The sequence below is a fragment of the Orcinus orca genome, chromosome 3 (assembly GCF_937001465.1).
Source record: "Orcinus orca chromosome 3, mOrcOrc1.1, whole genome shotgun sequence".
Taxonomy (NCBI): Eukaryota; Metazoa; Chordata; class Mammalia; order Artiodactyla; family Delphinidae; genus Orcinus; species Orcinus orca.
This window is the reverse complement of record NC_064561.1, coordinates 51,590,145-51,607,975: the sequence shown is the minus strand read 5'-3', so window position 1 is coordinate 51,607,975 and position 17,831 is coordinate 51,590,145. Positions and strand designations below refer to the sequence as shown.

General features: G+C 40.4%; 1 long non-coding RNA gene across 1 annotated transcript in view; it reads left to right on the top strand.

The window, feature by feature from the left end:
• The window catches only part of LOC117197050 (uncharacterized), a 465,520-nt gene that overhangs the window by 112,269 nt on the left and 335,420 nt on the right, over window positions 1-17,831 (top strand). The window contains exon 4 of the long non-coding RNA XR_004477516.2: window positions 9,315-9,378. This is a non-coding gene — a long non-coding RNA (uncharacterized LOC117197050). The remainder of the gene's footprint in view (window positions 1-9,314; window positions 9,379-17,831) is intronic.

Below are 17,831 nucleotides of genomic sequence, written 5' to 3'. Positions count from 1 at the left end.
TATATTTTCTATTTCTTCCTGGTTCGGTCTTGGAAGGTCATACTTTTCTAAGAATTTGTCCATTTCTTCCAGGCTGTCCATTTTACTGGCAAATAGTTGCTTGTAGTAATGTCTCATGATCCTTTGTATTTCTGCAGTGTCAGTTGTTACTTCTCCTTTTTCATTTGTGATTCTATTGATTTGAGTCATCTCCCTTCTTTTCTTGATGAGTCTGACTAATGGTTTATCAATTTTATTTATCTTCTCAAAGAACCAGCTTTTAGTTTTACTGATCTTTGCTATTGTTTCCTTCTATTCTTTTTCATTTATTTCTGATGTGATCTTTATGATTTCTTTCTTTCTGCTAACTTTGAGGTTTTTTTGTTCTTTCTCAAATTGCTTTAGGTGTAAGGTTAGGTTGTTTATTTGAGATGTTTCTTATTTCTTGAGGTAGGATTGTATTGCTATAAAGTTCCCTTAGAACTGCTTTTGCTGAATTCCATAGGTTTTGGGTCATCGTGTTTTCATTGTCATTTGTTTCTAGGTATTTATTGATTTCCTCTTTGATTTCTTCAGTGATCTCTTGGTTATTTAGTAGTGTATTGTTTAGCCTCCATGTGTTTGTTTTTTTTGTTTTTACAGGTTTTTCTTTCCTGTAATTGATATCTAGTCTCATAGCATTGTGGTCAGAAAAGATACTTGATACGATTTCAATTTTCTTAAATTTACGAGGGCTTGATTTGTGACCCAAGATATGATCTATCCTGGAGAATGTTCCATGAGCATTTGAGAAGTGTAATCTGTTGTTTTGGATGGAATGTCCTATAAAAATTAAATAAGTCTGTCTTGTTTAATGTATCTTTTAAAGCTTTTGTTTCCTTATTTATTTTCATTTTGGATGGTCTGTCCATTGGTGAAAGTGGGGTGTTAAAGTCCCCTATTATGATTGTGTTACTCTTGATTTCCCCTTTTATGGCTGTTAGCATTTGCCTTATGTATTGAGGTGCTCCTATGTTGGGTGCATAAATATTTACAGTTGTTTTATCTTCTTCTTGGATCGATCCCTTGATCATTATGTAGTGTCCTTCTTTGTCTCTTCTAATAGTCTTTATTTTAAAGTCTATTTTGTCTTATATGAGAATTGCTACTGCAGCTTTCTTTTGTTTTCTATTTGCATGGAATATCTTTTTCCATCCCCTCACTTTCAGTCTATATGTGTCCCTAGGTCTGAAGTGGCTCTCTAGTAGACAGTATATATACGGGTCTTGTTTTTGTATCCATTCAGCCAGTCTATGTCTTTTGGTTGGAGCATTTACTCCATTTACATTTAAGGTAATTATTGATATGTGTGTTCCTATTACCATTTTCTTAATTGTTTTGGGTTTGTCATTGTGGGTCTTTTCCTTCTCTTGTGTTTCCTGCCTAGAGAAGTTCCTTTAGCATTTGTTGTAAAGCTGGTTTGCTGGTGCTGAATTCTCTTAGCTTTTGCTTGTCTGTAAAGGTTTTAATTTCTCTGTGAAATCTAAATTGGATCCTTGCTGGGTAGAGTAATCTTGGTTGTAGTTTTCTGCCTTTTATCCCTTTAAATATGTCCTGCCAGTCCCTTCTGGCTTGCAGAGTTTCTGCTGAAATATCAGCTGTTAACCTTATGGGGATTCCCTTATATGTTATTTGTTGTTTTTCCCTTGCTGCTTTTAATATTTTTTCTTTGTATTTAATTTTTAATAGTTTGATTAATATGTGTTTTGGCATGTTTCTCCTTGGATTTATCCTGTATGGTATTCTCTGCGCTTCCTGGACTTGATTGACTATTCCCTTTCCCATATTAGGGTAATTTTCAACTGTAATCTCTTCAAATATTTTCTCAGTCCCTTTTTCTCTTCTTCTTCTGAAACCCCTAAAATTCAGATGTTGGTGCCTTTAATGTTGTCCCAGTGGTCTCTGAGACTGTCCTCAATTCTTTTCATTCTTTTTTCTTTATTCTGCCTTGCAGTAGTTATTTCCACTGTTACATATTCCATGTCACGTATCCGTTCTTCTGCCTCAGTTAGTCTGCTATTGATTCCTTCTAGAGAATTTTTAATTTCATTTATTGTGTTCATCATTGTTTGTTTGCTGTTTAGTTCTTCTAGGTCCTTGTTAAATGTTTCTTGTATTTTCTCCATTCTAGATCCAAGAATTTGGATCATCTTTACTATCATTACTCTGAATTCTTTTTCAGGTAGACTGCCTATTTCCTCTTCATTTGTTAGGTCTGGTGGGTTTTTACCTTGCTCCTTCATCTGCTGTGTGTTCCTCTGTCTTGTCATTTTGCTTAACTTACTGTGTTTGGCGTCTCCTTTTTGCAGGCTGCAGGTTCATAGTTCCTGTTTTTTTTTGGTGCCTGCCCCCGGTTGCTGAGGTTTTTTCAGTGGGTTTTGTGGGCTTCCTGGTTAAGGTGACTGGTGTCTGTGTTCTGGTGGATGAGGCTGGATATTGTCTTTCTGGTGGGCAGGACCGCCTCCAGTGGTGTGTTTTTGGGTGTCTGTGGCCTTATTATGATTTTAGGCAGCCTCTCTGCTAATGGGTGGGGTTGTGTTCCTGTCTTGCTAGTTGTTAGGCATAGGGTGTTAGCACTGTAGTTTGCTGGTCATTGAGTGGAGCTGAGTCTTAGCCTTGAGACGGAGATCTTTGGGAGACCTTTCACTGTTTGGTAGTGGGAGCTGGGAGGTCTCTGGTGGACCAATGTCCTGAACTCAGCTCTCTCTCCTCAGAGGCACAGGCCTGACACCTGGCCGGAGCACCATGACCCTGTCAGCCACTTGGCTCAGAAGAAAAGACAGCAAAAGAAAGAAAGTAAGAAAGAATAAAATAAAGTTATTAAAATTAAAAAAAATATTAAAAACAAAAAAATTAAAAAGTCATAAGAAGAAGAAAGAAGAGAGCAACCAAACTAATAAACAAATCCACCAATGATAACAAGCACTATAAACTATACTAAAAAAAAAGAAAAAAAGAGAGAACCCTAGGACAAATGGTAAAAGCAAAGCTATACAGACAAAATCACACAAAAAAGCATACCCATACACACTCACAAAAAGAGAAAAAGGAAAAAAAAAAATATCTATATATAAAAGAAAAAGGAAGAGAACAAACAGATAAACAAATCTACCAATGATAATAAACTCTAAATACTAAACTAAGATAAACATAAAATCAGAAACAAATTAGATGCAGAAAGCAAACCCCAAGTCTACAGTTGTTCCCCAAGTCCACCATCTCAATTTTTGGATTATTCGTTGTCTATTCAGGTACTCCAGAGACGCAGCATACATCAAGTTGATTGTGGAGATGCAATCCAGTGCTCCTCAAGCTGCTGGGAGAGATTTCCCTTTCTCTTCTTTGTTCCCACAGCTCCTGGGGTTCAGCTTTGGATTTGACTCCGCCTTTGCGTATAGGTTACCTGAGGGCATCTGTTCTTCGCTCAGACAGGACGGGGTTAAAGTAGCAGCTGAGGGCTTCCCTGGTGGTGCAGTGGTTGAGAGTCCACCTGCCGATGCAGGGGACATGGGTTCATGCCCCGGTCTGGGAGGATCCCACATGCCGCAGAGTGGCTGGGCCCGTGGGCCATGGCTGCTGGGCCTGCGCATCCGGAGCCTGTGCTCTGCAGCGGGAGAGGCCACAACAGTGCGAGGCCTGTGTACAGCAAAAAAAAAAAAAAAAAAAAAAAAGTAGTTGATTAAGGGGCTCTGGCCCTTTCTGGCCAGGGGAGGGAGTGGTACAGAATGTGGGGTGAGCCTGCAGTGGCAGAGGCCAGCATGACGTTGCAATAGCCTGAGGCCTGCCCTGTGTTCTCCCAGGGAAGTTGTCCCTGGATCACGGGACCCTGGCAGTGGTGGGCTGCACAAGCTCCCGGGAGGGGAGGTGTGGGTAGTGACCTGTGCTTGCACACAGGCTTCTTGGTGGCAGCAGCAGCAGCCTTAGCATTTCATGCCCATCTCTTGTGTCCGCGCTGATAGCCGCGGCTCGCGCCTGTCTCTGGAGCTTGTTTAGGTGGTGCTCTGAATTCCCTCTCCTCGTTCACCCCAAAACAATGGTCTCTTGCCTCTTAGGCAGTTCCAGACATTTTCCCGGACTCCCTCCTCACTAGCTGTGGTGCACTAGCCCCCTTCAGGCTGTGTTCACACAGCCATCCCCAGTCCTCTCCCTCGGATCTGACCTCTGATCCCAGAGCCTCAGCTCCCAGCCCCTACCCGTTCTGGCGGGTGAGCAGACAAGCCTCTCGGGCTGGTGAGTGCTGGTCGGCACTGATCCTCTGTGCAGAAATCTCTCCGCTTTGCCCTCTGCACCCCTGTTGCTGTGCTCTCCTCCGTGGTTCCGAAGCTTCCCCCTCCCCCACCCCTGTCTCTGCCAGTGAACGGGCTTCCTAGTGTGTGGAAACCTTTTCTCCTTCACAGCTCCCTCCCACTGGTGCAGGTCCCGTCCCTATCCTTTTGTCTCTGTTTTTTCTTTTGCCCTATCCAGGTACATGGGGAGTTTCTTGCCTTTTGGGAAGTCTGAGGTCTTCTGTCAGCATTCAGTAGGTGTTCTGTAGGAGTTGTTCCACGTGTAGATGTATCTCTGACGTATTTGTGGGGAGGAAGGTGATCTCTGTGTCTTATTCTTCCGCCATCTTGAAGGTCTCTCTTGGCAATTTCTGTCTTTTAATTGTTATTTTTAGACTAGGGACATTTAATGTTATCATTTATATGACTGTTTTAAAATCTGTCATCTTGCTAGCTATTTTCTATTCTTTCCTTCAGTTCTTTGTTTTTTCCTCTCTTTTTAATGCCTTTTCTGTTAATTAAGCATCTTGTTATGTTTTCATTTTATCTCCTCTGTTGACTCATTTATAATATTACCTCTTAAAAATAATTTCAGTGGCTACCCGAGAGTTTAAAATATACATCTTTACTGGAGTCTCGCTTCAAATAAAATTTCATTTCATGCATTCTATAAGCATCTTATAAAAATATATTCCCTCAGTCATTTGTGTTTTACACGTGCTATAAATGCACAATGTCTTCCTACTATTTTTACTCAAATAATTATCTTTTAGACCAATTAAAATTAATAAAAATGAATTCAATTTTACCTTCATTTTTTCCATTTCCAGCAATCATCGTATCTTTGTGTAGGTCCAAGTTTCAATCTAAGATCATACTTTTTCTATCTAAACAATATACTTATTCTTCTAGCCTTATTGTGGTATAATTGACGTTCAAAAATTGTATATATTTGAAATTTTACAAGGGGAAACATCAGCAAGATGGCAGACTAGAAGGTTCAGACCCTTGTCTCTTCCACGAAGACAACTAAAATGATGGATAACTACAAACTGACAAAAATAGCTCTGGGAGAGCTCAGGACTACAATGAAGAAGCAGCAGAAACCCTGGGGAGTATAATAACTGAGGATTTCAGCATAGATAAGTGTGAGAAACATTTTACGTGTATCACCCCAACCCACAGTCTGGAGCAGCTTAGTGACAAGAGGGATACCCTCAGAGGGGTTTCATGCTATGGGAAAATGAGAACAGGAGGACCACAGAAATCCTTGACACCTTCATGGACATCTTCAACCTTTGCTACTGAGGATTCCTGCCGTCCTCACTGATGCTGAACTCAACTGATGGAGCTACCTAGAGTCCCTGCCACTGCATCTCCTCCCTGGGGCTAGAGCTATTGCTGTGGTGAAACCCACCCTGAGGAGCCTAAGTTGCTGCTGCTCCCTGCTCTCCGTGATTGGGATATAACAGTGCCTTGCTATCTACTGAACTGGAGCTGCCACTAGGCTGTGCCCTACCGCCTGGATCCTAAGTCATGCTTTGACCCTCCATCACTGAGGCTACATAGCTGGTGCTCTGTATCTGCATTGTAGGTCCTGAGTTCCAGTTTTGACCTGCCTTCATCAGGGCTTTGCTGTTGCTGCTCAACACTCTGCCCACCTGAGACCTGAGTTGGGACCTTGACCTGCCAGCCCTGGACCCATACCATTGCTGTATCCAGCACCATGCCCCGCCAGGTCACCTTGATGAGCGCCAGAAACCCATACCCCAGTTCCATGGGTGATCTGCATATGCCTACACCTCAAACACTGGTGCCACTAACGCTTTCTGCCCCTGTGCCCCAGGCCCCAGATGCCATGGTAGATCCGTGTGCCCCTGAGCCCAGGACCCTGGCTCCACTGCCATTCACTTCATTTTTTTAAAAAATAAATTTATTTTATTTATTTATTTTTGGTGGCTTTGGGTCTTCATTGCTGTGCACGGGCGTTCTCTAGTCGTGGTGAGTGGGGGCTACTCTTTGTTGCGGAGCACGGGCTTTAGGTGCACAGGCTTCTGCAGTTGTGGCTCGCAGGCTCTAGAGCACAGGCTCAGTAGTTGTGGCACATGGGCTTACTTGCACTGCAGCATGTGGGATCTTCCCGGACCAGGGCTTGAACCCGTGTCCCCTGCATTGGCAGGTGGATTCTTAACCACTGCGCCACCAGGGAAGCCCCACTTCATTTATGAAGTTTATCTACAGCTCCCTCCCCTCCTCACTGCCCACACATATACACATACCTCATGCTTGGTTAAGATAATTTTCTCAGAGAGATGCTTAATCCAGCCCCATCTATCAGTGCTAGGGTTTGCAGGCTCTCTCTCTCTCAGGATTTCTCTGCTTGAGTCTCACACAGGTGGCCTGATTTCTCCTAGATGTGAAGTAACTCCATTGTATTATCTCTTGCCACACCCTAAGAGGGAACCAAAGGTGCAAGTGTACTATTCTAGTGCCCTAAGACATAGAGACTTAGCCTTAGCATCAGGACCAGTTAATTGGGCCCTGAAACAACCCAGTTCAGGTCGGAGGCTGGAACACTTCTGCTCTGTGCTATTGTTTCTCTGTCTTTTAGAATCACAGAATCATAGTGTCTCAGGCTTGGAGGAAATCTTAAAGAACAAGCATGTAATAGTTCTCAACTTTCATTCTGTCACAGCAAAAGGAAGAGTAAATATAGACAAGGGTAAGACTCTCCCATTGATGTAGGTCAGTCAGGTTCATTCACTACGAAGATAATTTGGTTTGTGGGTATGTGCAATTCTTTTCTTTCAATTCTCTTAGCTATTCTATACCTGTCCAATAGTTTTTATTTCTTGTATTCGATAAACTGAATTAATTTATATGTTAAAAATTCAATCACAAATATTCTATATTTGTAGCAATAAATTACCTGTGATAAACACAATCACATAAGTGATTGTGGCCACAGCCATGTATCAGAAAGCCAAGCTGAAAACTTCTGTACCTAGTCTGAGTCTTCACCTGACTTTTGAGATCCCTTTACATTTCTGTCAAATAATTATTCATCCTATGCTTGCATACCTCCAGTGGCAGGGGAACTGACTGCTTCTTCCTGAGGGAACTCCAATTATTAATAAGCTCAGTCTAGATGGAGCTGAAATCTCTCTCTCTGAAATTTTTCCCCATTGGTTTTATTGTATATTCTCAGGCCATGTAGGAAGTATCGGTGAACATGGCAGACCTTCAGCTCTTTCCTTGTGGTCTTGGCCAAACCTCTGATGGTACCACTGGACTTGGTGTAGTCTCTTTGGATTACAGGGAATTTAGCTTGATGATTAGGGCTGATTAGCATTCTTGAAGCAGAGATGAAAGAGAGCATTTTGAAGCATGTCCAACCAAGAGAAGCATGTGGAGCTAGTCCACTAGGAGAACCTAGAGATGAGGCAAACACAGAGAAGATGCCCTTTGCCTTCTCTAAACGTCACTGAATACCAGTCTCACCCAAAGGAGCAGTAGAGTCTAAGAAAGGAAATCCATCTCCATGGGAATGAATCCTGATCCACAGTATGAGGGCAAGTAGAATTATTTTCTGGACACAGCAAGAGTTTATAGGTGGAATAAGTATTCAAGAATCTGGATTTCAGAAAGAGAATGCCTGGGTTTGAATCCAAGCTCTCCCATGCCATTTTGGACGGATTGTTTAATCTCTCTAAACATTAGCTTCTTCATCTGCATATTGGGGATAATAATAGCACTATGTCATAGGGTTATTATGGGAATTAAATGTGATAAGTTATGTAAAGGATGACTAAGAGCATCACTAAGAGCATTATTTATTCTTAAAAATTTACATTCAAGTTAAAAGTAAAAATTTCAGGGTTAAGGTAGTTCACTTATCTTTCAAAATTTTGACTCATTAAATGACTTCCACCTTCTCTTTTCGTTCTCCTCTTGTGTTTAGAAGCAAAAGAGCTTTGCCAATCTCATCTGGGCAGCTCTTTTCAAAGACTGTTGATAAGTATGGAAATACTGCATTTAAACCTATGAGCTTAATGATAAGTACCATCATGAGACTGCTGGTTGTACCTTTCTCTCTATGGGGATTCAGATGTATGGGACATTTCTTCTCTGCTACATACACCATCTCCAAAATATCTTGATTCAACTACTTGGATTAGGGATTCTGTGCAGACATAGCCAACATTGTTGCTGGAGGAAAAAGAGGCCCAAGTGAGATTAATCACAGCCTGGGAATAAAAGAAGAATAAAGGGAAGAAACAATTGTACTCTTTATGAAGAGCATTGAAACCAACATTTGAGCCACCTACAATAAGTACATGTTCCAATAAAATACATGTTCCATGATAGTGTCTTTCAAATTTTAACTGATAGACCAAAAATGGTGTCTTATTGCTTGATTTAACTGAAATTGAGCATTTTGTCATATATTTATAAGCCAAAGTATTTCTTTTATGGTGAACTTTTTATTCATGTCTTCTGCCCATTTTTATTGGGTTGTGTATGTCTTATTTATAATAGGTTTTATTGTTATTCTTGTGTTGTTTATTAACCTTATTCTTGGTTTGTAAAAAAAACTCTTTACATGTCAGGAAAATGATCCCTTTTACCTGAAGAAAGTTTTGTATTTTATATAGTTGAAATAATGACATGACAGTATCTAAAATATAAATCAGGGAAGTATCAATATGTCTAAGTTCTGGAAAATGATTGTGTGTGTGTGTGTGTGTTCGTTTTATGTACTCTATTTGCAATATGAGCATACACTATCCCCAGATCATTATTTTTTCCTAATTAAAAGAAAGCAGAGAACATAAGTTCAATTTTTATTACTGCTTCTTTTAAAAAAGCATCTCTTTCGTATAGACTTAACAAAGATGCTTGATACATGTGTACCACTTTTGTTCTCTAAGAGTTTTATTTATACATTTTAGTCTTAAATACATGTCAAGATTAGGTAAGAATTTAGTTTAAGAATACCACAGTTTTTATTTTCTCTGTTTTTTCTTTTAGGTAGAGTGTTGAGCAACAATCGTATTTTGCTTAAGGAAGCTCACTGCATACAGTTGTTCCCAAGGTACTGTGTTATGCCCTTATACTGTTTGGATATATCTGAGTGTAATTTCTTGTTTCTCTTTTTTCTCCCAATAATGTCTAGCACTGTTTTAAACTTGGCGTGTTCAATAATGCTTGGTAACTAGTTAACTAGTAACAAGCCAATTGGTGTACTATTAATATTCATCATAGCAGCAATAGTAGTGGAAGTAGTCTTTAGAGTTGTTGTTTTTAACATTTCTTCTGTGGGATATAAGAAAAGAGGAAGATATGGTCAGTTTCATCATCTGGAAAATATTACTGGAAACAATAATGGTATTTTTCCCTATGAGATTTTTTTAAGTTTGAAAGAATTAATACATGTAAAGCACATGGACTCATGCCTAATATGTAACAACCTCTCCACAAAAATTAGCTTTTATTATCATCCACCAATAGTAAATCCTAATTCAAGAAAAAACATTTCCACTCAAATTTCCTTGCGCCACTGAGGCATATTAATAACTCTTCTTTTTCTGGAGGCAGTTCTGCTCCCAGACGTGAGTGTTAGGACTTGAGAGAAGCCCACAGAAGTTAGACGTTTGCATCAGGGTCAAATTTGTCCATGAAAAGGGTATTCTTTCTCCATTCCCAGTAAAACATAGAGTGCTCAGCAGTGCTTAAATCACTCCCTAAATCTGCTAAATTAAGTCCTTTTCTAGGAAAATTACCCAAGAGGAGGGAGGGAAACAACTGCAAGTCATCCAGTATTGTGTGCATACTGAGGACTTTAATTATATAGAGTTTGATCCTGTGCTTGACCAAGAAAGAAATGTGGTTCTTACTAATGAGTTGAGCACATAGGCATTTGGAAATGTTCATTGTCAACAGTGCTTCCAGGAAGAGCTTCCCCTCCATTGTCGTGGTTCATTATTGGATTATATGATTTTCATTTTTTCCATCCCCAGACTTACCACTTTAAATGCTCCATCCTTTGCAATCAGATACAATTCTTAAGCTTCATTTAGAAGCAACAGTATTGGTGTTCTATGGAATGGAAAAAGAAAAGGAAGGAAAAAAAAAAAGATGAGATCTGATATACCAGAACACATCTTAAGAAATGAGAAGGTAAACCTGTCCCTGGAAACCCACACACTCCAGTAAAGGGCCTAGTGTGGGTTCACAGGGGGCTGGGGTTTTACAGGCAGATTTCTGGAAAATAGGGTTTTGTTGGGGAGCCATAGAGCCATGGGCCTGTTGCAAAAATATTGTGGGGCCCTGTCTATGTAACAGCCACTAAAACACTTCCAAAGGTAACAAATGCTAGAAATAATATAAACAAATATAGCCAACTTCCCTGGGTTGGGAGCGAGCTTTGGAAATGTGAAGTGGTATAGGAGTAAGCCTCTGGATATACGAAAAAAAAAATCATTTTCCTCTGTAAAGCCTGGTTTGCTACATTTACCGCTTGGTTCCCATCTCTGGCCATGTAGACAGGTGAGCACTTGGTCAGGAGTCCAAAGAACTCCTTACAACACCACAACCTCATCTACCATCTCTATGAATCCATATCCTTGAGCCTTCTCTTATGATGGTCTGAGTCTGTTATCCTATGGAATGGAAAAAGAAAAGGAAGGAAAAACTAGAGATGTGATCTAATTTACCAGAACACACCTTAAGAAATGAGAAGAAGGTAAACCTGTCCCTGGGAACCCACACACTCCAGTATAGGACAGGTGCAGGGACTGAGATCATAGGGTTAAATGTAAGCAGATCCTTTCTAAGCAAGTTAGGCTGTTTTGATGAATACATTTTTGTGTGAAGTTGTGGGCTTTTTGACCACAAAATCATTAATCTTATTGCTCTTCCAGCTGCCTCCACCTCCCACACGCCCCCATTTCCCATGAATTTTTAGAGTGTTTTAAAATCAGCCTGAGACAAACTGACATGGAAGTATAAAATATAAGATTATTAGACTACATCTTGCATCTTAGGATTTTAGAGTTTCTTAGGCACTCAGGGAATTTCTTTTTCAGTTTCCTTGTTTTAGGAAAGAGCAGCAAAATGATTTCTACTTGAAGATCAGATACTGCCACTGTCCCACCCGTAATCCCCAGGCCCTACAGTTCCAGTGCAGTTGGCGTGACTGCCAAACTGGCATCTGCATCTCTTTGCCTGAGGGCTTTCACTGGCCTTTGAAGCCCACTCTGCCCACACATATGGCAGGCCAGAAATGCCTGGGGAATAACTGCCCTATACTCCAGCATCCTTTTGCCAGTGATAGACGAATTCATATATAAGTACCCCAGTTTCCTCCCCATCAGTTCCCACCTTTGCCTGTTAAACAATTCTGAGGCATATGTTCTACACTGGATCCCAGATAGTGGGATCCCAAGTTCCCAACAGTGGTAAGTTTGATAGTTACTACCTCTAATATATTCATATGTATATATAATTAGAATATATATAAATTGTAGTATAATAGTTCCCCCTATACTGGCATCCTTCCCTTCCCTGACTTAACTTCCCTATTACTCTACCTGCGTTCCCTAGATTACCTTCCAAATATCTGTCATTCGAGCACAAATCCTAATCTCAGGTTCTACTTCTGGGGGATTTCAAAGATACCTCTGCACCTTACACATACTTCTACAATTTTTTCCTAGCACAAGGTTTCCTAATGACTTGCTTTTGTATCTGCAGCTCTTACCTGTTTATAGATTTGTTGATCTTTGTCAGTAGCTTTGCATCTCTGCTTTCTCAGGCTTTAGCGCAGTTCTAGCATGTAGTAAGATGTGGTACATCTTTGTGGCAATGAATTAAATTGAATTTTCAAGACTTCCTTACTGGTTACTCCATAACTTGAAGGAAGTACCAAGGGCTCTTGACTCCTGTGGTTCTCTTCATGCAACAGCATCATCCATGCCTTCTGTGGTGGACCTTTACTGCTTGTGACCACCCAGCATGCATTCCACCCTAGACAATTTCAGTCCCTGTGGCTAGGGTGGGCCTTCCGATCCATGTAGTCCTTCCCTCTGACCCTAGTCATTTGTTCAGGGATCCAAACTGTTGCAACTGTTAGAAAAGAGAAGCCTGTTCTTTCCCTCTCTTTCCTTCCTTCCTTCCTTCCTTCTTTCCTTCCTTCTTTCCTTCCTTCTTTCCTTCCTTCCTTCCTTCCTTCCTTCCTTCCTTCCTCTATTTCTTTATTTCCTTCTTTTATTTATTCATTCATTATTACTAGAGTTACTGAGCTTATAAGAATGTAAGCCTAGAGCTTATTAGTGAACTGCTTACTACCAAAAGAGGAGCACCTGCTTAAAGAAAAACCAATAGAATAAAAGGCAGAATGAGTGTTGAGGTGGGGGGCAGGGGGGAGAAAAAGAGGAGAGAGAGATTGAATCGTAAAGACAGTGTTTTAGTTCTTGTATACAACTGTGCCTAAAGACCTTGAACTTTTCAACTATGTAAGTCAACATATTAACATTTTTGCTTAAGTCAGTTGAGTTTTTTAGAGTCAAATACAAACTTCAGTTAAATTACCCACTTTGCACCAGACCCTGGCGAGGTAGGAGAGATTCAGAGATACACGTACTTTCACTGTCCATGGAGAATTTGCATTATGAATGGGTGATTTGAGGAGTGATATTACAGCACTATGCTCTTATTTTTTTTAACTTTTTATTTTATATTGGAGTATTGTTGATCAACAATGTTGTGTTAGTTTCAGGTGTACAGCAAAGTGATTCAGTTATACATATACACGTGTTAATTCTTTTCCAAATTCTTTTCCCATTGAGGTTGTTACGTAATATTGAACAGAGTTCCCTGTGCTATATAGTAGGTCCTTGTGGGTTATCCCTTTTAAATACAACAGTGTATACATGTCAATCCCATAGTCCGTAACTATCCGTCCCCTCCACCCTTCCCCCCGGTAACAGTAAGTTCGTTCCGTAATTCTGTGAGAATTTTCCTTTTTCTGGAGCAACCATGTTTCTTCTTCTCTTCGCTTTCACAAGAGACAAAGAAGCTGGTTTATTTTCTTTTCAATTTCCCCAGTCACGCACAACTCCTTCCTAGTACTTTTTTTTTTAAGCGGGGCAGCATATCCTCGTTTGTTCCATATGATGGATGTCCCCATTGCTTATTAACCTCCAAAATAGGCAGCTCCCACCATTAAGGGCTTATGATCTGTATGAGACAACATAAAAACAAGACACATTCTCCCCCATGCACATTTCAAATGAAATGTAACAGAAGAGAAATAAATAAAAATGGAAGAAAACGCCTTAAATGGTTTATGTTGGAAAATGTTATATGGGCAATAATGGTACTTATATGGGCTTTGGTCAGAGACTTTGATAATGAAGGTTAAAAGAGGGAATGTTACAAAAAATGTTCACTGTTCATAAAAATAAATCTCTGGTATGAACCAGAATGAAATAAACAGAGTTGCAGGCGCCGAGAACAGCTGGGGTGACCTCAGTCTCAGGTTGGTAATAGCCAGACTCACTGGAACCACACACTCTCACCTCAGCAGGATTCAGTTAGCTCTCCATCACAGGGACACTGAGTTCCATGGGCCTTGGAGGTGGCTCTTCTGTCTCACTGAAAGATAAAGGCCTCGTTGTCTCTGGCATTCTTTATCCTTAGGTTCTGGCAGGGTTTCCAGCGACCCCGCCTTTCTAGGTTAAGTATCAGTCCAGCAGTTTCAAATGCAAATGCCCAGCAGCAGGCTGTAAATGAGTGAAATGGACTCGGAGGTGATAGTGGCAAATTGGAGAAAACATGCCCTGTTTGAAAAGGTGACCACCACTCAGCTCCAGCTGACAGTGGGAATGCCAGCTTGGTGGGGTCAGACCTTTGCTTTTTCAAGAGTAAGCTGGAAATCTGAGTTTTCTGATTTTTAAATGTTCATAAGTTATTTCTGTTATAATATATGAACACATTTGTGCGTTTATATATATTAATATGTATCTGTATAGATATTTATGGGGGTAGGAGAAGAATGCGTGTCTATGGGACAGAATTCGCTTAGCAGCAGCCAGTTTGGAATCTGTCGCTAAGTGAATGCTGAGATTGTAAGTATCATTGTTTGGTTTCATCGATTATTGCTGTCAAGTTGTCAGATAAAGGTCCTCCATAGTGTACGGTCCTGGAGGTAAGAGCTTATACTGTATTTGAAACAGCCATTCATTAGCGTGTACTATGTGCTGCGCATTTTGCTATGAACTTTACATGGATTATTTCATTATATTCTCCTTACCTTCCTAAAAGAGAAGCACTAATGTTGGCCCATTTATAGTAGGGGAAACTGAGGTTTCCAGAAATGAAGTATTTGACCACAGTTATTGTGTAGGACACCCTTTGTACAGCACCTCACATCGTCTTGGCCTTGCCGCTGATTCCAGCCAAGGCTACCACTCCACTCCACTCCATGTGCTTCTCCCTGGCTTCCTTTGGTTGCGTTAAGATGTTAACACATCATGGGGCAACCCTCTGCCTATAGGGCAGGAGCTGATGGATAAAGGCTTTTGTCCCTGGCTGACAGTTCAGACACATATTCCATAAGACTCCTCAGAAGGCCTTGTGTGAAGTAACCAGTTGCCTGTAGCAGTTAACACTTTCTTGTGTTGGTTTGTCCTCTTGTCCCTGTTCACCTCCCTGCCCCTCATTTAGGGGATCACATTCCCCCAATAAACTACCTACACATACCACGTCTTCATGGCAGGCTTTGCCGTCCGGCAACTCAAGCTAAGGTAGTGAGTGGTGAGGCTGGAATTTAAATCTAAGTTTGGCTTGTCCCCAGGTGAATACTTGATCATACCAGTCACTGAAGTCTTTATGTGATTCCTTTGCTAGGTTCTTTCAAGTCTGATTGGTCATGAGATAAAGCTTTGGAGCAGTCAAGGCTCTGAAAGGATCCTTGATCAACAAGAAGGGAGGATAGTGATGTAGGGTAGTTGGTACACAGAAATCAAATGGAGAGGAGAAAAAGGGCAGAATTTCAGTTCATAATGTAGTTTTGTTTGTGGCACCTCTTATGTGTTTGGCACTGTGCCAACCACTAAGGAAGGCCCATGGAACTATGGAAATGAAGACTATGGTGATAAAGACCTACTTCCAAAGATTTTCAGTGACTTTAGGCAAGGATGTCAATTTTAAATGCCTGCAGGGGCAGGTAAGACCCTGAAGTTAAACTAGCCAGGTTTTTGTTTGCATATATATCAAACACAAATGCATTTTCTTCACTCCTACACAGAATTAGGCTTTAGGTTTTCCCCCATTTTTCTTCCAGTACATGGCTACCCCAGTTTGCTCATTTTCCCACTTTTAGATAGAGATGTAGGTACAAAAAATATTTTGTTTTAATTAATTAATTAAAAATTGAGATATAATTGACATATAACATTGTTTAAGGTGAACAACATGTTTGTTTGATACACTTATGTACTGCAACATGATTATAATAGTGTTAGCTTTAGCTAACACTTCTGTCCCATCACATAATTATCATTTATTTTTGTCGTGAGAACAATTAAGACCTAGTGTCTTAGTAACTTTGAAGTTTATAATACAGTATTGTTGACTGTAACCACTATGCTGTACATTAGATCTCCAGAACTCATTTATCTGCCAGTTTCAAGTTTGTGCCCTTTAACACCATCTCCCCATTTACCCTACCCCCACCCAGCTCCCAGTAACCACCATACTACTCTCTATTTTTACTAGTTCAGCTTTTTAAACTTGCAGATATGAGTGATATCATACAGTATTTGTCTTTCTCTGTCTGACTTATCTCACTTAGCTTTATACTCTCAAGGTCCATCCATATTGTTGGAAATGGCAGGATTTTCTTCTTCCTCATGGCTTTATAATATTCCATTATATATGTATACCACATCTTCTTTATCCATTTATCTGTTGACACTTAGATTGTTTCCATATCTTGTCTATTATAAATAATGCTGTAACGAACATGGATGTGGATCTTTGAGTTACTGAGTTCAGTTCCTTCCACCCAGGAGTGGAATTGCTGGATCATCTGGTAGTTACATTTTTATTTTTTTGAGGAACTGCCATCCTCTTTTCTACAACGGCTGTTCTAGTTTACATTCCCATCAGAAGTGTTCCCTTTTCTCCACATTCTTGCCAACATTTGTTATCTCTTGTCTTTTAGATGATAGGCATTCTGACAGGTGTGAGGTCCTACCTCATTTTGGTTTTGATTTGTATTTTCCTGATGATTAGTGATGTTGAGCACCTTTGTATGTCCCTATTGGCCATTTGTATGTCTTCTATGGTAAAATGTCTTTTCAGGTCCTTTGCCCATTTTAAATTGTATTATTTCCTTTTTTTACTCTTGAGTTGTGTGAGTTCTTTATGTATTTTGGATGTTAACCCCTTATCAGAGATATGGTTTGTGAATATTTTCTCCTGTTCCATAGGCTGCCTTTTCAATGTATTGATTGTTTCCTTTGCTATGCAGAAGCCCTTTAGTTTAATGTAGTCCTACTTATTTCTGTTAGCTTTTGTTGCCTTTGCTATTGGTGTCGTAGGCAAGAAATCATTGACAAAACCAATGTCAAGGATGTTTTCCCCTATGTTTTCTTCTTGGAGTTTTACAGTTTCAGGTTTTACATTTAGGTCTTTGATCCACTTTGAGTTAATTTTTGTCAGTAGTGTAAGATAGCAGTCTAGTTTCATGTTTTTGCCTGTGGGTATCCAGTTTTCCCAACACGGTTTATTGAAAAGACTGTCCTTTCTCCACTGCATGTTCTTGGCACACGTGTCAATAATTAGTTGACCATATATGCATGGTTTTATGTCTGGGGTCTACATTGTGTTCCACTGGTCTATGTGCCTGTGCATTCCTTACAACTCTAAGGAAAACGGCCACTTAAGGTTAATGACAAATGGCAACCAATCCTGTCTTCCTGTCAAGGGAACAGGATGGAGTCTGGGAACTGGGGAGGCTGACCCCTCTATGAGCTACGAGTCAGCTCCAGCTGGCTGTCACTGTGCAGGAATGTAAGTCCCCTTATGCCAAATTGTTCAAGAGTAATCAGAAACCCAGAAATGTTTGTGAAATCTCCAGATTTTTAAATGTTAACAGTGATTTCAAATTTCTTAAAAACAGTGGGCAAGTCAACCCTGATAGAGCAAACAGAACACATCTGCAGGTTGCATTTTACACACAGGCCATCAGTTTGCTCTCTGTGTTGTAGGCTCAGCCCTCTTTTTCCTCCAAAGTCCTTGAGCTGCGCCATATTTTCCTGGGAGAGGCGCAAGACTGGGAAAAGAGGCACAGGACAGGGGCCACCATTGAATTTGTCTCTTAGGATTCTCTTTACTTTCTGTTTCTAGGGGAAGTAGGTTGAGACTTGTTTATCTATTTGTGTGTGTATGTGGGCACGTGCAGTTGCTAAGGGTTCAGAAATAGACCTAATTTAAGAAAAACACACAAATATGTATGTTGCTTTTCTTCAGAAATAATGA